This window comes from Ovis canadensis, chromosome 16, assembly GCF_042477335.2.
Source record: "Ovis canadensis isolate MfBH-ARS-UI-01 breed Bighorn chromosome 16, ARS-UI_OviCan_v2, whole genome shotgun sequence".
Taxonomy (NCBI): domain Eukaryota; kingdom Metazoa; phylum Chordata; class Mammalia; order Artiodactyla; family Bovidae; genus Ovis; species Ovis canadensis.
This window is the reverse complement of record NC_091260.1, coordinates 27,911,391-27,934,412: the sequence shown is the minus strand read 5'-3', so window position 1 is coordinate 27,934,412 and position 23,022 is coordinate 27,911,391. Positions and strand designations below refer to the sequence as shown.

Here is a 23,022-nt window from a genome sequence, read left to right as displayed (position 1 = left end):
TAAGCCACAAATGCTATATCGCTTCTACCCCTGACCAATTGAAGTCCTCAAGGAATGGTGACCACAAGAGAAGAAGATTCAGAGTGTGGTTCTCACTAGCTGGCCCTGGGTAAGCAGGCCTTCTTCACAGACACAAGGGAAACACTTTCTCAGATTGTATTTAGATCAGCAGACGTTTGGGTACAGCCTTTTCTTTCTTTACTGTGCCTTCGCCATGCTGATCTCCTCCTAGGTGCTGAAGCTAGGCGGGGCCCTGCTCGGTGTTTCTGTGTGTGTGAGTATGTGCATGCACGTATGCACAGGGGTAGCTGGCTTTCTGGGCCCTGTCTCCTGAACTTCCTTCCAAAAATGGCTTCTGAGATGCCTTTGAAGAATCCCTAGGGCTCCAAGGTACAGAGAGTACTGAGTTAGCAAAATATGCTCCCTTTATATTTGCAGAATCTGAGTTTTGGAGGATTTAAAGTGACTTTAGAAGCAACTTGGTCATACGAGTGTGTATGAGGATTTCATAGTCAGGCAGACCTGCTCTGAATACCATATTTGCTGCTCTTGATGGAATTACTTAACCCTCTGAATCTCAGTTCCCTCATTTGTAAGCTAGTTGTCATGCTTACTCCTGAGTTAGCTGAGAGGACTTAGGGAGCCAGCTGGGTGATGCCTACCCCGGCAGTGGCACTCTGCCCTTGCCAGGTTGTTCTAAGATTGCAACCCAGGCCTCATGCTCCGTGGTCTAGTGTCTGTTCCATCAACCACATCGTCTCCTGAGAGTGAAGACAGAAGAGCACGAGCTAGGAGGACCAGAGGAGACGATATCCTCTAGCAAACCCTCTAGTTCATGCTGTGGCTGGCAGGTTGGTGATTAGGAGTCCTTGTCCTATATTCTTCTATGGTGTCTATGTTGCTCTGGGTCTTCACACCACGACCTTCTGTTAGTGGCTGCTGATGAGAGTGAAAGCGAGGTTTGAGTATGCTACTATAAAAGGCAGTATAGCTGCCTTAGGAAAGAGCACTGACTCTAAATCAGATTGTATGATTAGTCACTCAGCCATGTCCGACTGTTTGCAACCCCATGGACTGTAGCCTCCCAGGCTTCTCTGTCCATGGGGGTTCTCTAGGCAAGAAGACTGGAGTGGGTTGTCATGCCCTCCTCCAGGGGATCTTCCTGACCCAGGGATCGACCCCAGGTCTCCTGACTGCAGACGGATTCTTTACCATCTGAGCCCGGATAAAATCCTGGCTTCACCACTTAACTAGGGATACATGCAAACTGATACACCAATTGCTTCACAGGGTGGTAAATGGCAGTCGGGTGTGGTGGCTAAGTACATAGACTTTGGAGCGAGACTGCCATTGTTCAAATCTCAGCCTTACTACTCACAAATACTGTGACCTTGGGCAAAGATATTGTCTCTCTGCCTCAATTTCTTAATCAGCAAAATAGGGCTGATGAATAATGGGACCAAATCATACAGTATTCTGAGAACTGAGTAAAGTAACATACATCAAACACTTAGAAGACTGCCTGGCATCCAGCAAATGCTAGTATTAAGTTCATATTAGTGTTGCTGTAATTATTAACAAAACATTTAAAATTGAGGTAGTCAGATACATTTATATAAATATATATATATATATATATATATGTATATATCCCTCAAATAGTTTTCAAATAAATATTTCAGCTGGAATAAATTTTTGTTTACCTAGGCTTCTTACTTTATGTTCTGAAAAACTTTCTAGGGGGAAATTTCCCAGATGGTTATCAAAAGACCTCTTCTTTAATATGTTAAAAACACTATGGAGAGGTGAAAGTTCAGTAGTTAGGTTTAAGATTATTTTCTTCATATAAATCAACCTAGATCCTTCATAAATCATAATAGTTACAAAATCTTTTAGCCTAACTCTGGTATAAGCTGTGTGACACTGGATGAGACTGTTAAATTCTCTGTACACCTCAAAAATGGAATTGAATGATTTCTGAGTCTCTGGCTTTATCATTCTAGTGTTCTATGTTAATTCGTGAAGAATCACATAGACTTCTTTACAGAACTGAGCTATTAAAAAAAAAAAGCACATGCCAGAAGTTTGATGATTGAATTCCAGAAATAATGTTAGGATGTGAACACACTGTGATCACAAGAAGAATCTAAATCTCCTAATGGCTTCTGGGAACAATATAATGGCTATCCTAGGGGTCCATATTCACAGATTTTAGGGTTTTCCTTTCAGCGATTATTTTCCTGACCAGCCAGGCCTATGTTTTTCTCCTTGTATCTCTCCTTGTGTCTTTTCTACTTCTTTTGGTCTGTTTTAGTTGTGTTTGATTCTTGTTTGACCTTCCTGCTGTTTTTTTCCAGTGTCCCGGTGGGTCCATTTCCTGTCTTGTTTGCTAGGATACTGAGATAGGAGAGGGAGAATCCACACTGCAGCTTAGTCAGTGTGCTTCCTTTCAGCACTTTGCCTGAGGGTGCAGCAATTACGTGGGGTGATGGAGAGCGGAAGGAGTGTTTGGTGAGAAAGCAGAAGGGGTGTTTGGTGACTATGGAGGCAGCTCACTCAGCTTTCTTTGATCCGCATTATAGAGGAGGCCTGGGGTGAAGCCTAGTTTGTAGCCATGCCAGGTCACCCACACTGTCCTTTATGTTTTCTTCCTATTACCAATGCTGGGGTTTTAAATTTTTAACTCTCACCTGTCAGTGAAACGTGAGTTATATCTGCACCAAAAGAATATGCTATCCATCTAAGATAATGACAATTCAGTGTTAGTTTTCTAGGACTATAGTAACAAAGTACCACAACCTGAGTAGCTTAAACTATGAAAAGTTCTTTTTTCACAGGACTGGAGGCCCAAGATCAAGGCAAGGCTAGTGCCCTGTGAAGACTGTTTCTTTATCTAGCTTCTAGTGATTTGCTGGCAATCTTTGGTGTTTCTTGGCTTGTTGAAATATCTCTGCCTCCGACTCCACACGATCTTCTCTGTGTTTATGTACGTGTGTCCAGATTTTCCTGTTTATAAGACATCAGTAATACTGAATTTGGGGCCCACTCTACTATACTCGTATGACCTCAAGCTAACTTTACTAATTGCACCTGCACCAACATATTTCCAAATAAGGTCGCATTCTGAGATCCGGGGTGTCAGGATTTCAACATATGAATTTGGGAGGAGGGGTGTGGACCCAGAAGGGTAATTCAACCCACAGCAAATTTCCTTCCCCCGTCTGCAGTAGAATACATACTTTGGGTTGTTTTGCCTGGTGGGGATGGAGTTTTGGCCCAACACTATCTGCAAAGATAGTGGAGGACAGAGGAACCCGGTGTGCTGCAGTCCATGGGGTCACAGAGTCGGATCCAACTTAGTGACTGAACGACAGCAATCTGCATACTTTCTCAACACTTTTGCACTTCCCAGCACCCAGTGCTTTATCATTTGCAACACTGCAGCTCATATTGGGGTGCGATTTGTGACCATGAAATAGGATACTTTTTGTATGAAATGGATGTATGTGCTCACAAAGAATTCCCAGTATGGTTAGCACTTTGCTCTAACTAATTCAATTACTGATGTCTGAAGGTGGAGCAAAATCAACTGTAGAAAAGAAAGAATATTAGGGGGAAGTAGTAATTAATACATCAAATATTAGGCACCTGACAGTCCACATGTAGGACGCTCACTTTCTCGGATCTGCATGGCTGGGAGTAGGTGGTGGTCCTCAGTGGTACTGATACTGCACTCAGGAGCAAGTGCCAAAGGACTGACTCACACCCAATTAAAGAAGAGTGTTATTCTTACTAACCAAACCAAGTGTGATAGGGAATCTAGACACGTGTCTCCCATGGCCTATTGAGGTTTAGCCTTTTTATTTTTGTAATAAGTAAAAGTAAAGGTAAAGGTAAAAGTCAGATCTAATGCCTTTTACCTTGTTAAAGCTTTTAATAGATGTTTCAATTTAGAGAGAAAATTAAATCTAAAACAAACTTTAGGAAAACTCCTCATCACTTTATTATTTATTCTGTGAAGTACAAGAGAGCAAGGCTGTGTTTAATTCATGCTTATACCGGGTGCCAAGCTCATGAGAAAATGTGTACCTTGTTTGTTCCTCAAGTTTACTTGATAGTTTTAAATCTATTCTTAAAAGACATTGTGTCATATACTTCAATTTAAAAATTAACTAAACTTAAATAAGAGGGAAAAAATTGTGTCTTGATACAGACTTTAGAAAAAAATGAGCAAATACATTAGCTTACATTTTATATTTCTATTATATTTGACTTTATTTTTTCTGGTTTATAACTATAAAACCAATATGTTGGTTTTTAAATGAGAGGACTGGAAGCACACACTGAAGATCAATTTCTGAGGCATAGATGTTCATTCTTATAAGAAATTAGTGGGCACTGTGTATTTTAGAATTACTCAGAAGGTAATCATGTTTCAGGTTATTTGATAAATATCATCCTAACATCTATTTGGTGACTTTATGTTGAGTAGTTAAACAACCATTTTCTACTGAGATTATTTTTTAAAAACCATGTTTTAAACACTTAGCCCTTGACAGTTTAGATGCGTCTCATCCAAAAAGATACCTATATAAAGCAAACTCCGGAGCAGTAACTAAACCACCTCACAGTTCTTTTATTTCCTCTGCTCTAGAAGACATGACTTTAAAAAAAAAAAGTGAAAACTTCCTGAAAAACCTTTAATTGCTTGTCTATATACATATATACACATATGTATATTGCCTGTTCATACACATATTATATATACTTATAAATAAATACTAAAATGTCTGAAATAGATTCCTGTTAGAATAATGTGTCTAAGCCTTTAAAAAGAAATGCTGCTTTAGCAAATAATGTTTCCAATCCAATGGAAAACTCTAGTTACAATAGGTTAACAAAAATCAACTTAACATTTGCAGGTGTAGATAAATAGTAAGCTAACAATCTACAGCTATTTAACTGAGTTTGAGCCAAAGTGTGTGTGTTGGAGGTGGGGGGATGCGTTAACCCAGAAGGCATCAAACCCCTAGCATATTCTTCAGTTACTAAAAATAAGTATCTCAAAGTCTCCCACGGTCTTATTCTGTCAGATACTAAGTCCTGTGCTGTTCTATCTTTTCCAACATCTGTTGTATCTCTTTTTCACCCCATTTCTGTGGCCACCCGCTTAGTTCAGAGTCAAGTCCCCTCAGGCCATCAACTATTCCAGTTGGTCTCCTCACCATTAGTCTCTCACCTCTTCCTTTCAGTCTCTCACTAGATCCAGACTAATCCTGCTAAAACTCTCCTCTGATCTTGTCACTTCTTTGCTTTAAAACTTTCAAAGATGCTCCATTGCCTAAAGCAGTGTTTCTTTAAATGGGAGTCATGCATTAACCTGTCTCAGAATCATGTGGGGTGCCCTCGGACTGACATGAACCAAAGTTCTAGGGAACGAGGCCTGGAAATCCAACTTTTTTAACAAGCACCACCCCACCCCAGAGGAGATTCTTGAACATGCTGAAAATAAGGCCTGTCAGCCTGAAGCGGTGATTCTCAACCTGGGCTGCGCACTGTAGTCACCTGGGAAGCTTTAAAAAATTGCTGATGCTTGAATTCCATCCCTAGAGTTTCTGATTTAGATGATCTGGGAGGCAGCCTAGGCATTGGGATATTTTTTAAAGCTCGCTATGTGAGCATTTGTATAAAAATGGATTACATTTGGTTATACTGAACACAAAAATTCAAAGTAGCAGTTGCTTAAAGACACCAGGGTTTATTCTGCCACAGAAAAGAAGCCCTAGAATGGCCAGTTTGGAACTGGTATGCTGGCTCACAGGTGAGCATTTCTGCTGCCTGTTGTTCGTGCTTCCATCAGTTTCACTTTATGCTGTGAGATTGCAACCGGAGCTCCAGCCATGAGTCCCAGTTCCAGACCAGAAGAAGGGGGGAAGGCGAAAGGCCACTTCCCAGCTGGGTCCTCTCTTTTTCAGCAGACCCAAACGGAACTTCCTCCAGAACTGCATCATGTGGCCACATCTCACTGTGAGGGAGATAAGGAAAAAGTATTCTCTTATCCCTGCCACCTTAAATAAAAGAAGGACCTTAACACTAAGGCAAAGAGAGAGAGCAAATATGGGGAAACAACACATGAACTTTGTCCCCAGTCTGTATTCCTGGACTTAACTTTTACCATTTAACTGGTACATACTTTGCTTACTCAGACTAGTCTGCTTTTCAGTCCTTAAGGGTGTGTAGCGGGATGGCCCCATTCTATCAAGTCTACATCTATGGTTTCTAGATGAAAAATCCCATTCCATCTATTAAAAGAAATAATTTACTCTCCTAAATGTCAAGGTCTTGCTTGCAGTCTCATTGTCTGCCATGCTCCTTGCACAGAAATTCAGAGTGGATTAGAGGGTCCCAAAGTGAATCAGAATATTTTTTTCTGCCTTTAAATGGACCCATGAAAAAGATTAAAGGTTCAGGAACCACTTGGGAGGATAGGAAGTTAGGCAAGGTGCCTTTGAAAGGATTTGAGTATAATTTTCACACAGCAGGATGTGAAATAGAATAAGGCCTACAAGGAGGATAAGTAGTGACATTCAAGAAATCAATTTTTAAAAATCTACCAGAAATGGAGGGGGTTTTAAAAAAAATAGATCTAAATTTTATTTTTTAAATTTATTCTTAATTGGAGGATCATTGCTTTACAATATTGTATTAGTTTCTGCTATACAAAAACATGAATCAGCTGTAAGTATACATATATCCTCTCCCTCTTGAGCCTCCCCCACCCCCAAGACAGCATTCTAGGTCAACAAAAAGCACTGGGCTGAGTTCCCTGCGCTATACAGCTGCTTCTCACAAGCTGTTTTACACATGGTACACATGGTAGTGTATATATGTCAGTGCTACTGTCTCAATTCATCCTACTTTCTAAACTTTATTTTAAATCAAAGAAAAAAATTCCATCACTGAGCAAAAATCTGATGAGCTATATTAGGAATAAAAGGTAGGGAGGCAGGGTTTTCTGGATATGGGTATAAGCTTCAAGATGATCTATGATCAACATTGTGAGTTCATTAAGAGAGACTGAACTTGAAACTCATTATCTCATGTAAATGGTGTTATATACAGCAGTCGGGACATAAATGGTATTTAACCCATAATTTCCTAAACTGTAAACCTATTCAACACATGTGACAGTATCTTCGGTGAGGAAACATATTCATTTCCAACTCTGGAAGTCATCTTCCTTTCTGGAGACCTATTCATAGAGCATCCATATGCCACGTGCTTTTCTAGGTGCCAGAAACACAGCAGTTCTGAAAAAATAGAGAAGGTCCCTGCATTCATGGTAGGGATGATCAAGAAGAGCTATAGTCTAAAATTTTGCGTCCCCACAAAATTTATTATGTTGAAATTCTGATGCCCAGTGTGATGACACTGGTAGGTGGGTCCTTGAAAGGTACTGAAGCCATCGGATGGAGCCGTCATGTATGGGATTAGTGTGCTAATAAAGAAGGCTCCAGAAATATCCCTCACCCCTTCCACCAGTGAGAACACACAGAGAGGGCACTGGCTGTGAGCCAGAAAGAAGGCTCTCACCAAACAGGACCTTTTTGTGCCTTGATCTCATATTTCCCATCTCCAAAACTGTGAGCCAGGAAGAAGGCTCACACCAAACAAGACCTTTTTGTGCCTTGATCTCATATTTCCCATCTCCAAAACTCCAATACAGAAATGTATTTCACAGTGAAATGGCAACCCACTCCAGTACTCTGGCCTGGAAAATCCCATGGACGGAGGAGCCTGGTGGGCTGCAGCCCATGGGGTCACTAAGAGTTGGACAGGACTGAGCGACTTCACTTTCTTCCTTTGTTTCTAAGCCACCCAGTCTGTGGTATTTTGTTATAGCAGCCTGAATGGACAAAAACAAAAGGAAACAAGGAAAGGAGAGAGCATTTCAGAGAGTGATAAAAGCAGTGGAAAAAACAAAATAGGATGATATTATTAAAGAATGATGGATGTGGTGACATCTGAGAAGATGACATTCTAACTTGATATCTGACTTTGAGGAGTCATGTGATGAGCTAAGAGAAAAACATTTCAGGCAGAAGGAATAGCAAGTTTAAAGGTTCTAAAATGAACTGACCTTGGCATGTCTGAGGGAAAGAAAGACTAGATGATCAGTTTGGAATTGACTTCAGCTGCAAGTAACATAGGCTGAATTTCAGTGACTTTCATAGATACAGGTTTATTTTCTTGCATAATTATAAACCCAGTGATAGGGGAGAGCACACATTGGTTCATGATTTAAAGGTATCAGGCCTGAGATTTCTATAATCCGGCCTTTTCCTCTAAGTGCCAAGATTGGTGCTTCAGCTCCAGAAATTCTCTCCATGCTTCCAAGTAGCAAGGACAGAGAGCAAAAGGCAAAGACATAGACAATTGTGTCTCTGTTAAAAGAGCTTTTTCAGGGGACTTCCCTGGTGGTCCAGTGGCTAAGACTCTGCACTCCCAATGCAGGAGGTCCGGGTTCAATCCCAGGTCAAGGAGCTAGATCCCACCTGCTGCAACTAAGAGTTCACAAACCACAACTAAACATTCCACTAGCCGAAACTAAAGAAAAAGAAAAAGATTCTACATGCTGCAACTAAAGATCCCACGTGCCCAGCACAGCCAAATAAATAATTAATTAAAAATAAATAAATAAATAGCAAGCTTTGTCAAAAGTCTCACATAACAACTTCCATGAACATCCTGTTGGCCAGGAATAAATCTTATGACTCTCATGCTGTGACCTATATACATCTCTGTCCATATTAGCTGTCTAGTGAGGATGTTTCCCAATCTGTAAGCCAAAGTGATGCTTCCTGAGGCCCAGGATAGGGGAACTTTAGCAAGACTAGGGAGACAGGAGGAAGGGTAAGGCGCTTGGATGTGAGAAGTGAGGAAAGGGGTGTTGTAGGGGGAGAAAGTAGTGGGAGGAGATCCCCTAGCATCTACCCCTCCTTCCTGCCCATTTCCTTCTTGGCTTATTAGTCCTTCCATTTCTTCCTTAAATATTGAACACCTGCTATGGGCTGGCCACTGTTCAAGGCTCTGGAGGTAAGAAAAGAAATACAACACATTCCCTGCCCTTCAGGGAGCTTATTGCCTAGCATCTGTGTAAACAAGCAGACATGTAAACAAATCATTGCAAAACAGTGGGAGTACTGCTATAATAGAAATGTGTATATAGTAGGAGAGGCACAAAGGAGGTGGCAGTCAGCTCAGCTTGGGTGGGGTAGCCAGGGAAGACTACTTCATTAAGGGCGGGATGTCACCGGGACAGAGCTTTGGGTGCAAGGAGTAAAGCCCTTCCTCTTTCGTGTGTCTTTGAGGTTTCTGCCGTGAGTAAACTTGAAAAGACACCGTTTGTGTGTCTTGAACCAAGGAGAAACAGAAATAGGAGTTTCACTGTGCTGAGAACCAACTGTGTGCTGTACCCCTTTGCCTGTGTTATTTCATGATTAAATGAGTTCATCTGAAATAATATTTACTTAGAACCCAGTGAGATAATATCTTAAAGGGAGCTATTTTGGCCAAGAAATGCTTGTACCCATGAGTAGCAGAGACCAGCCTAATCATAGAGCCTACTGTGAACTAGGTAGGTGGGAGCTGGGATTCTTTCACAAATTCAAGCATGTCAGAACAGTGGTCCTGGTGACTCTTGTGGTTCAAGTGACTTGACCTTGGTGGGTCCAAGATCGTGGTCCCATTCATAGCCAATAAGACTCCAAGGCTGACTCTTGAGACTAGACCAGCAGTCCCCAACATTTTTGGCACCAGGGATCTGTTCTGTGGAAGGTGATTTTTTCATGGACCCTGGTGGTCAGGGGGAAGGATAGTTTCTGGATGGTTCTCATAAGGAGTTTACAATCTAGACCCCCGACATGCACGGTTCACAGTAGGGTTTGAATTCCTATAAGAAACCTAATGCTGCCACTGATCTAAAAGGAGGCAGAGCTCAGGGGTGATGCGAGTGACGGGGAGTAGCTGTAAATACCGATGAAGCTTCACTTGCTCACCCACCACTCACCTGCTGTGCAGCCTGGTTCCTAACATAGGAGTGGGGGACCCCTGTACTAGAGCTTCCACACTTCATCTGGAAGCTCCCCAGAGCACCCATAATGCTAAATATTTTTAGAATTTCCTTTTGGTAGTACATTTAGTTCAACAAGTTAAGGTATTTGGTCAAGATTTTGGGCGGGGTTGGAGTTTGAACATAGGTCTTTATAGTGCCTGAGTCTTTATTTTGACACTACATGGGGCTGTTTTGTTTCCCCAGGCAGCCCCTTTCTTTCTCCGAGTGGCCCCAGGATTGGCCGACCTTGCCTTCCTTCCCTTCCACTGTTATAAAGTGTTATTTCCACTTAGAATCTCTCTGCTTCCCTGGACTCACTTCAGCACAAGGACCTCTTCAGCCAGCACACAGCTGACTTGAGGGTTTTTAAGGTTTCCTCAGCTAGTAAGAGAAGAAAACAGGCAGGCAGGGAAAAAATAACAAAATTATGGCCTTGCTGAAGCCGCCAGTGGAATGTGAATGGATCTCAGCTCTGCATTCTCCAGGCCTCAGCATTTCTCTCTGGGCTCCAAATTTTTCAGACTTCCTCTCTCCGTACTGGGTCTACCTCAAATTGCTCCATCTTTGGGCACCCCTTTTCTCTTCTGTTTCCCTACTCAAGTCCTAGAAATATTGGACCAGGTCGAGGCAGGCTGAATTCTGAATTTCAAGAAACCACCTACTTCTCCGCAGAGCACACTGGAGGAGGGGACGCTCTAATATCGCAGTGACACAGGCCGCACAGCTCCACGCCAGCACCTGAGTGAGCACAGGCGTGGGAAGAGAACTGCAGATAAGGGCGGGGAGTGGTGCCCACTCAGCCCTTTGGAGGAGAGGCACAAGAAAGAGCTTCCCACTGGGTGATGGATGATAGGACCACTCAGGAAAGTAACATGGAGGCTGGCCAAAAAGATGGGAAGGACTCATAGATGACAAGAATGGGCAGAAATTACCAGACCAGTCTCAAAACATCACTTCTTAAAATACCCAAATCCTTTGTCAATAAACCCAAAAGAGCTCCTGCTTTCCCCACAAATGAAGTTTAAAATAGGAATACCCAGTAATTATCTAAATCGGCCCCTTAATGGGATTTCCAGATTTCCACCAGACTGATAACTTCTTAGAGCTTCAGGCTCTAAATTTTAGGCCCTGTTATTCCCTTACTGGGTCTCATTTTGAAGCATCAAATTTGGCTTGGAAGTTTTCTCCCTTTTTGTATGCAGACAGACCTCATTTTGGTATACTTTACAGATACTGCATTTTTTAAAGAAATTCATGATTTGTGTCAAGCCTGCATGAACAAGTCCATGGCTTGGAATTCTTATTTCCGTTCTTGCCATCCACTCCCTGAGCTCAGGAATTATGTGAAACTGATAGTTTTTTCCTCTCTCAGGTATTCATTATCAGTAAATAGACAATTTCTGATTTTTTAATCTTCAATATCATATTCCTGTTATTCCATTACTATGAAAATTCCTACTTGTCTTAGAATCAAAGAGTGAATGATTCCCCCTCACCCTCACCAAAATATTTCTGATGTAGGAAACATTTAGGTAGAAAACAGATTAATTCCTAAAATTACCTCTGGTATATAATCATGTATAATTCATGTTTCTTAAGTCACACATTTCAAACATTTGGGGGTTTAGTCATTATTTCTGTTCGGGGGGGGGGGCGGGGTATTTGAAAAAAAAACCCACTGTTGTAAGAAGAAAATGTGGTAAGAAGTGAGTTTTGGGGAAGTGAGTCAAGGATAAGTCATCTTGAGACTCATGTTCTTGTTCTTACTAGCACTTTTATAAAAATCTATTTGTTTTGGTTTTGTGATGGTCCTCATTTGGGTCCTGCTCAAAAACAGGAAGACCACATCTGAGGACCACAACTGAGTGTTCATTTCTGCAGGCACCAGATGAGGCAAATGGTGGTAATGGTCAGGATCTTTCTGTGGTTGTGATTTGGGGATGTGTAGCTTGGATGAGCACAAATATGCTCACAGTGGAAGAGAGAAACACTCACCCTACTGAGAAGTGAGTGCCAGATCTCTCCCTAGTGTGGGGCACATTAGGATTCTCCAGAAAACCAGAAACAATCAGGTGTGGGGCTGGGGTGGGGGTGGGAGGTAATATAAAATGAGAAATTGGCTCACACAATTATGGAGGCAGAGCAGTCCCACAGTTTTCCATCTGCAAGCTGGAGACCCAGGAAAGTGGTGGTCTAATCCACTCAGAGTCCAAAGACCCGAGAAGCAGGGGAACCAATGATGTGAGTCCTAGTCTGAGGGCAGGAGGGGACTAATGTTCTAGCTCAGCATTCAGACAGACAGAGAATTCGACCTTCTTTCACCGCTTTGTTCTGTTTGGACCCTCAGGGGGTTGAATGGTGCCCACCCACTCCTGCTTTACTCTGTGCTAATGCAAATGCTAATCTCTTCCAGAAACAGGGTTTCACCACATGCCTGGGCATCCTGTGGTCGAGTCCAGTTGACACGTAAAGGTCAGCATTATACTGGGTCAGCTGCCTTCACCACAGCAGAGGGCTGAAAGCCCCAGAATTCATAATTCTCCAAGAGAAGCTGTGGGCGGATCACCTGTGGACGTCTGAGGAGACTTCTCTCTGTGCACAGTCAGAGGGGCGAGTTGAGGTAGTCCCTGTCCATCAGCACGTGGTCAGGATCAGGACCCAGCCACCCCTCACCTCAGAGTCACTACATGGAGGATGACAGGGTTTAAAGGAGATGGCTGTATCTTCCAAGCTGGGTGACTTTCATGAACGTTTTTTGCCATAAACCTTGTTTTCTTACTATCTGAAGTTTGAGCTCAAATGGCTGCATCTGTTTGCGTACTGTACCATCATTGAATAACGAGGAAACTGCTCAGATTATTTTAGGCCACAGCATGCACCATAATGCAAAATCACTCAGCAAATGTTCCCTCCAGAAAACAAGCCCTCTCAACTGTTTTTATATTCATGGATTCAATCTTTTTGTTTTCTGAGGATGAAATATGTTTTAAGCTACCAAGTCTGTTCAGAGTAGCTTTGAATGATTCTCAAAATTTTCCTATTAGGTTATTGTACAGGCACCATCGTGGATCTGATGTGAAAATGTGAAACAAGTTAAAATGTCTGCTTAGGTGTAATCTTTCCGAAAGACAAGTCATCCCAGTTCACTTGGGGAAAGTCTTGCTTTTCATGCTTCACCGTTATAAAGACAATCTCCAACTTCAGAGAAAGAAAGTCTGTGGGATGTGAGGGGGAAAGAGGCAAGAAAGGAGAATGATTCAGCTGGAAAAGAGGAAAGAAAATGAGGAAGGAGGAAGTAATTAGTTCTTTGGGAGCTGTGCTGATTAAGGAGCTGGCACTGCCAAGGGATAAAAGGATGAAGCTGAAGGGAAAAGAAAAGGGAACATGCAGTTGTAAGGTTGGAGGCAGTTGTGCAAATCAACTCTCCAAACTCAGATCCATCAGGGACCAGGAGGCGATGTGAAAAAGTAAAGTGGTGGGGGAAGGGGGAGGGGGCTGCTGGACTGTCCACACCTGTGGGTCTAAGGCAGGCTGCCACCAGGCTCCACTGATAACTGATTCCCATGCAGAAAGGTGGGCCAAATGTGCCATATTTGTGGCTTTTTAAAAAGAGAATCCATGAATTCATGTTTGTGTGTGAGCTATCACAATTTTTAAATGTTGGCGAACAGAAAAGTCTGCTGAGTGAAAGTGGCCCTCAGCCATTAGTGGCTACCTCTGTTAATTATCACCTGCTTGCTTGCTCAGAATATTTACAGAAGGTTGGATATGAACAATTAGAGAGATGCCAGGATGTGTGACCATTTTGTATTTGTGTTAGTAACTGTATCACCTTCTTAACTTCTTTGTTGCTTTCTGTCTGGAGTATTAAAACTCACTAATATCTGTCACCTCATTAAACAAAATGAAACGTAAAAAAACCCTAGCAAATATAGGAAGAACAGAGATGTATATTTTGGCCTTGAATTGTTAGTTAATGAAGGTCAAACATATTTAATTAGCCTTAGGAATATGTTAAACATTTTTAGAATTCAACCTAAGGAAAGAAATTATAATTTTGTACATGTATCCTGAAGTCAAATTGCCTGAAAGATGCTCTCTTTTGCCAAGACAATTATTTACATTATCATCTAGCTCACACCATTACTCTTTTGTATCAAACAGGAGCCATTGATCTTATTAGGATCAAGATCAAGACAAATAGCCTGTCAGATATCTAGCAGACTCTGAGTTCCACATGAAAGCTAAATATAGGACATACATATTTTACTTTAACTAAATGAGATCCTAAGGGGGGGGGGGGAATACTCTCTTAACCTGATTTCCTATTACTTATATGATTTAGTAGCTATTCGGATTTAACTGAAAAAGGATGCCATATACAAATACAGACAAATGTCAGCTTGCACGAAAGAGTCAAGGCCATTCTTAGACAGCTATTCCTGAATTCCTAGCAAAGGGTGTAATTCTCTGATCAGTTTCTCTGCTTAAGAGTGTGGAACCTACATCAGGTATTTTCTTTTACTCAACATGTCCCTTCCAGACTTAAGATTTAAGGTAGCCTCAGTAGATCATCCATGCTTCTCTTGCCCTTCCCCCTACCCATCCCTCCCCTCCTTCAAGCAATTGGAAGAACAGCTAGTGGGACTTCCCAAGTAGTCTTATGAAGACAGTTCCCCTCTCTACCATTGCAGGGGTTCTTTGGGCCTCTGCCTTTAGAGCTAAAGTGGGTGCTGTCTAACATTCCTTGATTTCGTGGGGCTCTAGTGGCCCCTGAGAGGTGCACTCATCCTTCACTGAATAAATAGAAGCCCTGTCAGTATGGATATCTGCTGCTTTGCAGGATGCAAAGTGCTGCCACAAATATTAAGTCACTTAATCCTTTTTATACCTTTGTGAGCTGGAAATATTATCCCTGTTTTATACATAAGGAAATTAAAGCTCTGAGAGGTGAAGTGACTGATCTTTGACCACACAGCCTGTGAGTGCCAGGGGTAAATTGAGAAGCCGGGTCTTCTGCCTTCTAGTCCCTGATCCTGTCCACCACCCCCAGGTACCACTCCCCAGTCATCCTGTTGTTTGTCTCTAAGGAATTTCTGGATAACCAGACCTGAGACCAGGCAGATTCCTTTCTCTTATAAACGGACATGCATGTGCTCCATTTGGATGTCCTCCGTTCCTTTCAGTTGGTGTTCTGATGTATTAAACAGATCTGAGGAACCCACATCATAGCCAGGACAGCGGGGAGGCCCCAGGAACAATCTACCACAATAAAGAAGGAATCCGGCACTTTTCTGTAATTTCTAAGAGTAGTATTCTATGTATAGCGTGCTCCCTGAACACTTTCCCTCCCAGGCCTTGGGATAGAACCTGTGGCTGTGAACCGAAAGCTAAATCAGTAAATGCTAGAGCTGTGCAGCTCAACTGACTTTGCTTCCAGGTGTTTCTTCGAATCAACATGAGACATAGTGAGCAGTCTTTTCCTAACTTTTCAGTCTCTGACCTGGAGGAGGGAGGTGAGCTTCACTTTCCCCAGCCTCAGGTTACAGTCAGTTTCCAACTCCACTGCCACCAGGAAGAGGCAATGGCAGTGGTGTCCAGTTCTCATTCAGTTGGCACCTGTATGGGACAGTTGGGACCTGGGGCAGCAAAGTCTCAGGCCAGCTTACTATGCGAATGAATAGCTTTAATGGTGCTGTTTAAACACTCTACCAGTAGTTTCCAGAAATACCACCCCAGAGTTTCTGGAGATGCCGGGGGATGCAACCAGACAAGGCAGGTGAAGGAATCAGAGCCTTTGTGATCTTGGGGCCAATGCTAAAGGGCCTTGTAGCTCTGAGTACACGTGGTAAAAAGCCAAAGACACTCAGATTTCCCTCCAGCTGCAGCTGCTCATTTGCCTTTCCCCTGTACTGGCTCTAAAACAAACATTCAAAGCTCTCTAAAATCTGAGCAGTGATAAGAGTATGCACTGGTCGTTCAGCTCTCAAGACCAAATATCCCATGAAAATTGACTAAGAAGTCACCAGAGTAACACTCAAGTGCTATTAGCTCAAGAAAGAATAATTAATCGTAGGAGTGTTCATGTTCCCCCTTTAACGGGCAGGAGTGAGTGCCGAGAGGATTCCAGGACACCTGACTGTGTGCTCTTGATTCCAGAAACCCATGGTGCTGAGCAGGGGATCAGACTCTGCTGCACGTTAGACTTCCTAGAGGAGTTTCAAAAATACCGATAGCTGGATTCCACACCCCAGATTGATTACATCAGAATGTCTGGAGGTGAAGCCCAAACATAATATTTTTAAATTTTTCTGCAGGGTTGAGAACCTCTGATATAGAGGAATGAGGGCCATACTGGTAATCAATTTCAGCCAAGCTTTCAACTGAGTAATTTTGATCAATCCCTTGACTACTCCAGACTGTGGTTTTTATATCATTTCTAAGTTTCCTTTGGGCTTCCCTTGTGGCTCAGACAGTGAAGAATCCGCCTGTAATGCTGGAGAGGCAGATTCAATCCCTGGTCGGGAAGATCCCCTGGAGAAGGGGATGACAACCCACTCCCGTATTTTTGCCTAGGAAATCTCATGGACAGAGGAGCCTGGTGGGCTACAGTCCGTGGGGTCTCAAAGAGTCAGACATGACTGAGAGACTAACACTTTCACTTTCTTTTTCTTTCAAGTTTCCTTTAAGCTGCAAAAATGTGTGTCTGTACATTATAGAATTACTTGTCATGGTTAAAAAATAGGAGTGATCTAAATATTCAGTAGAAGATTAATTAAATAAATAACACTATACCTAGAGGCTAGAATACTGTGCAAACCTTGCAAATGACAGTAAGTGGAAAAAACAGATTATAAAACAGTTTTACAGTATGACCCATATTTGAAAAAGAAAAGAAAATTATATAGCTAGGGACTTCCCTGGTGGTTCAGTGGCTAAGACTCTATACTCTCAATGCAGGGAGTCCAGGTATGATCCCTGGTCAGGGAAGTATTAATAGATCCCACAGGACACGGCTGAACATCCTGCATGTTGCACCGAAGCTCTCCAGTGCTACAACTAAGACCTGGAGCAGCCAAAGAAATATTTTTTAAAAATTATACAGCTAGATGTAATTGCAAAGATATGCACCAAAATTTTATAATTTTTCCTTTCTGGGTAAATTATTTTCATTTTCTCTTTTATACATATGTGTGTATTTTCTAAATATCCTGTATTAAACATTAAAGGGGGAAAATTGACTCATATGTCGTCTTGAATATACACCTTGATCATACTTGTAGAATAATCTCAAAAACAGGCATATTTGTCTATGTGGTGGTTCTTCTAGTCACTGGGCAGCTAGAGGCAAAAAACAAAAACAAAAAAAACACCTGAAGCTTTGCTTGTCCTCTAGGTTACCTTCAAAACTGCTTTAGACTCGTTCATTTTCCTGATTTGGAACTACTGATCTAGAGAGAAAAAGTAGGAGAAAGCATTTCTCCAGCAGTATTTGTTCTGTGTCCTGGCGGGACTGCCCCCGTTTCACTGGAAAGAATAATTAGAGAGGAAGCAGGGGCGAGAAAGTCGGGAGGAGAGACAGCCAGGAGGCTTTTGATCTGTGCTTCTTCCCTAGAGCATCCTGTCATATTTTTTGCCTGTATGTCAGTGGTTATAAAGATAAAATGAGAGACATCAGTGCAAGGACTTAGTGCACCTTTTGCACACAATTGCTCTATAAATTTCTGTTCATTCACACATGCCTCTGTGAAGAAAATAACTTAGGTACTTACTAAGTGTGTGATGTGACCTCACAGCATCCTCGTCCCCTGTGTGCCTCAGTTTCCACTTCTGCAAAAAGTAAGAGTTATAATATCTGTGAGAATTAAATGATGTGACGAAGGTAAAACACTAAGCAAAACGTCAAATACCTCATAAGTGCCAGCTATTATTATTATTATTCCTTTTTCCAAAATCCCTTAACCAAAAACTCCTTGTGATATTGGTAGGACTTTCATGGCAATCCAGAAAAATAGAATTGTATAAGCTTATAGCTTTAACAATTTGGGAGGGGAATGATAAAAATAGTTTGGAAGATTGTATTTTGATTAGAAAATGTATTTTTTCTGCCATTTCAGTACTAAAAAAAGAGTATTATTTCAAGCACTCAGGAATAATTCCTCTGTGATTTGACACCAAGAATAGAGTATTTCATTTCAGAAAAAAATGCCTTAGAGAAATGATGAGCCACTGCTAAACGCAGTCACATTAGAAAATGACTTTGGGTTTAAGGCAAGTATTTTTCTATTATAAAAGTCATTAGGCTTTTAGAAATGTTTTCAATACAAAACAATATATATGCATAAAATGTAATGAGTGTACCTGGAGCATAAAATATAGAGTGTACCTGGACCTTTGTTGTCAGACAAGTTCACGAGAACTAAGAATAGGAGAGGAATGGGGAAAAAGAAACTTTGACATTGATGGTTGCAATTCACAAGCTTTATTAACATAAACAGGATCTGAGAACAACATAGGCCAGTGGTTCCCACACTGGATTCCAGTGTTGCCAACTGGAATCACCTGGGAAACTTCAAAATATATTAGGGATTGGGTCTCATCCTCAACGGTTCTGATTTAAGGGTAGAGGGGATGGCCTGGGCTCCAGAATTTATTAAATATCCCCAGGTGATTCAGATGCATAGATAAGTTTGACAACCACTGGCATAGACAAAGGGTTCACCAAGCAAACAAAAGGCGTCTCCCTTCCTTTTTCCTCAAGGGGATGTTCCCAGGCTTTGGCAATGGGGGGAGCCCCAACATGGGACGCTCTCTTCTTCCCCTCTTTTTCCTGCCCTCACCTGGAAGAGTTACATCCACGGCCCAGAAACAATTTATGTTACATCATCTAAGACCAATGACCAGATCTCAGACTGTAATCCTTGCTAGGCCAGCATCACGCCACCTCCCTTTCTCTGCCTCAGTTTTTACAGTCTTCCTTTAGCTGTGCCTGCATTACTTGACCAGAAAGCTGGCTCAGACAGTAGAGCGTCTGTCTACAATGTGGGAGACCCGGGTTCGATCCCTGGGTCGGGAAGATCCCCTGGAGAAGGAAATGGCAATCCACTCCAGTACTATTGCCTGGAAAATCCCATGGACAGAGGAGCTTGGTAGGCTACAGTCCATGGGGTCACAAAGAGTTGGACACGACTGAGTGACTTCACTAAGAGCTTCCATGGGCAGGACTTTAATTCTATACTAAATGACATCAAGAAACTGGGAGAACATGTTTCAGTCACAAATTTTAGGTAGAAGCCAAAGTTCGAACGGTAGCTTTGAAGGATGTGGTGATCAATAGGCAAACAAACTATGGTTTGAGCTCTGCTCTGTATGTCTTTCAGTAGGGGAGTGGCCTCAGTTGGGCCAAATATAAACTCAGCTGTTGAACTAAGAAACAAGGAAGTCATCCACTCATATTTTTAACTTAGTTTATGCTTTATTGCTTACACTGGAAATAATAATATAAAGTACTTTTTGAACAAGAATTTGAAGCCAAAGAAGAAACTAGGAAATATGTAATAGATGTGGATTATGAACAGGAGTTGGTGATGGACAGGGAACCCTGGCATGCTGCAATCCATGGGGTCACAAGGAGTCAGACACAACTGAGCGACTGAACTGAGCTGGTGGACAAGATGAGATTCTATAGAAGAGATTTTGTTGGCCTGGAGTGATAAAAATAGCTTTAAGATTTAAGACTCCTTTAATGATAAAAATAGTCTCCCATTGTCCTTAGAACATACCTCTGTGATGGATTTATTCTTGTGCTGTAGGTGAGGAAATGGAGATTCTTAGAGATTAAGTGTTTTACCCAAGGTCACATAGTAAATGGCAAGGTCAGGTCTTGAACTCACGACCTCTTGGCTCACAGGCCACTAGACTTCCTCTGGTGCCACCATTGGAAGAACATAAATAATATCTGAATGTGGTTCAAATTCACTTGATAATTTATCATTTTTGCTTCCCCCTTCATTTTTTAATAACTGCCAGGAACTGTTCTGTTATTGGTCAGTAATTATATCAATTTGGGTTTTTGTTGCAAGCAAGAGCAGCTTGTTCTGGACATCATAAGCAAATAGAAGGATATTTTGGAAGGTTGATGGGGAGATCATACAATCAAATGGGGCAGTGTGAGGGAGGGCGTGGAAAATAGATGTAAACCGAAGGAGACTATATGGGCTACATATCAAAAACAGGCCGGCCAGGATGTTGCCCTGGCTAATCCCACTGATGGACACTGCTGCCCCCAAATGAGTCCTAATCACCCCTTCCTCTTGGGTCACACTTGAGTTTCAGAGGCCTGGAAGGATTGCCCAACTGGTCATGTGCGGCTAGCACCCTGGCTGCAGGGAGTAGAGAGAGTGACTGCCCTGCATCAGCTTCCATAATGGGAAGCAGGACATTGTGACCCCTCAGCACCACTGATAATGGGGAATCTCTTAATAGGTAAGACAGGCTGAATGTTGAACAATGAAAGAAAGGACTAATGTCTCCTGCAAAACAACGGTGGTTTAAAAGATGTATCTGTATTTTTCTATTTTCCTGCAGTGTTAGGAAAAAAACCTCATAAGACAGGTTTCTAAGGAAATTACAAGCTATTATAAAAATACATATATTCATTTTTTTTTATTTAAAAATGACTCAAAAGTCATTGGAGACATCAATTTGAGAAGAATGAGAAGAAAGCAAAACTGCACCTGGGGAGTTTGTTATCTGCCATCTCCCAAGTTTGGAGGTCTGAGGGTTTACACTCTCCTTAGTGTTCCAGTCCAGCTCCACTGCATAAAGAGTCACCCCAAGCAGCAGGGTCACAGCTGCTGTCAGCCAGACTCTGGAAATGCCCTCCTTGTTCATTCAGTTATTCTGCCTATATTTATCATGCACTTCTGTGTGTGCTAGGCACTGAGGCTTCTAGTACCCCGTTCTGGGATTTCAAAATTAAAGATTCATACACCCTTTAAAAATAGATCTTGTTTGTCCCTGTGTGTGATGGGCCTTTCTTGCATGTATGAGTTTGAGTCCCTGTGTCGTAAGTACGTTTCAATGTAAGAATTAGAGATAGTCTCATTTTTCAAACCACATAAGGGATGTAGGTAATTTACAGAATCCCTGTAGTGATAACACTGGGGTAGTAAAGAGACTAATATGAGACAGTGTTTAAAATGTGCATCGTCTTGGAAATTCACCTCTTGTTCTATCCTCTGGTTTCCTACCTGCTAGGTTTCTGCTCCCCCCACCACCCCTTTCCTTGCTATGTACATATCCACACAGCTAAAGTATAAAAATTCCTTACTGGTAAGTGCTGTTTTTAGAGAGAAACTTCGGTCTTGAAAAATTTTGTTTCATAAGTCTTTTGGGCACGCTCACTGCCTTTCAGAAAAATTAAAGAAAGGAGCTCACCCAAGACAAGTTTATACTAAAAGTCAGGCTAATTTTGATGAGAAAAATGGAGCTGGAGCCATAAATGGAAAGAGCTGTATAATGACTTAATGTTATCATTGTTTAAATCTTTATCTAAACCATGCAAGCACTACCACAATTTGTTGCAATATCCTTTTTTCCTGAAGCTGAACCTGGGTTGTATCAGCCCCATGTCTGTTTTTTATAAACCAAAACAGAAAGCACTCCCTAGAACAATGAGGCTTCATCTGTAAAGCAGAGAGAGGCAGAATGGGCTTTATAAAGAGCATTTACTCTTAGAAGAAATTGTGTAAATACCTTTTCAAGTGTCAAAATAATAACCTTTTGTTTCAGGAAGTTAAATTGTTAGAGCATCTGTGTTTGCTTTCCTAAGTATTCAGAAGGCCATTTCCATTTAAAAACAATGAGTAAAAAGAGTGATGATCTAGTCTCCTACTTCACAAAGTAAAAGCATCAGCTGCTCAAATACCTCTAGAAATAATGAAACAAAATTTCTCTGTTCTTCGGTCCCAGGGGCACTGCTGTTACCTTTAGTCCACATCCGACCTTCTTTGAGGAGTCTGATCCTCCCAGGCCCTACACACTTCCTTTCCAGGCCATTCTGCTCTGGTTTGGGTAGCTGGGGGTTTGTCTCACATGGGCTATTCTATCAGCCTCTGCTGCAGCGTGAATCACTGATTTTATCAGACAACCTCCCCGCCCCCACCCCCACCCGCCCTTCCAGGATTGTTCTTGGCTCTTGTGTCTCTGAATCTCTTTTCTCATAGCTTCATCCTATACACATACTGATTGAAATAGAGACCACTGCTCTTGTGTCGTTTCCCCAAGACACCGCTAACACGATACTGCTGTTACCAGGTAATCTCTCCTCCTGCCAGAGTATCCGCTGGTTGTCATCCTTGAGAACTCTTCCATCAGTTGAAATGGTCCAAGAGATAATCATACCAGTTTCTCCATTGAGCCACATATGTAACCCCTTCATTTCTTATCTTTTGAGTGGAACATCATCTCCTACCTGAATTCAGTTCTCTTCTTACTGCTTCTGAAATGCATTCAGTCTTTTTTGTTGCCTTCTCAGCTTTAGGAAGACTGCTGTCATTGGTGATACTGAAACTCAACCAGGATAAAATAGACATTTTCTACCGTGTTTGTATTAATGAATAAGAAGGTGTGGAAACCTAACATACTAGATTCTAAGACAAATGGCTCTATTTTTCAGATTTCATGAGCTTTGGAAAAACATTTCATGAGGTCCAAAAATATCTCCTAGAACAAGGATTCTCAACTTTGGTCGTGTACTAGAATCACCTGGAAAGCTTTTAATAACCACTGATACTTAGGCTACAACACACATCCATAATATCAGCATCTCTATGCGTGAGACTCAAGCCAGCCAGGTGATTCCAGCAGGCAACCAATGTTGAGAACCACAGATCTTAAAAGTGGCA

General features: G+C 41.9%; 1 protein-coding gene and 1 long non-coding RNA gene across 2 annotated transcripts in view; one reads left to right on the top strand and one right to left on the bottom strand.

Moving 5' to 3' along the window:
- The window catches only part of RGS7BP (regulator of G protein signaling 7 binding protein), a 105,895-nt gene that overhangs the window by 4,786 nt on the left and 78,087 nt on the right, over positions 1-23,022 (top strand). The gene's annotated exons all lie outside the window — the stretch shown is intronic.
- On the bottom strand, positions 5,739-21,308 carry LOC138421884 (uncharacterized). The gene is made up of 2 exons (XR_011249666.1): positions 17,887-21,308; positions 5,739-6,025 (listed from the first exon to the last, which is right to left on the bottom strand). It is a non-coding gene; the product is annotated as an uncharacterized lncRNA (long non-coding RNA).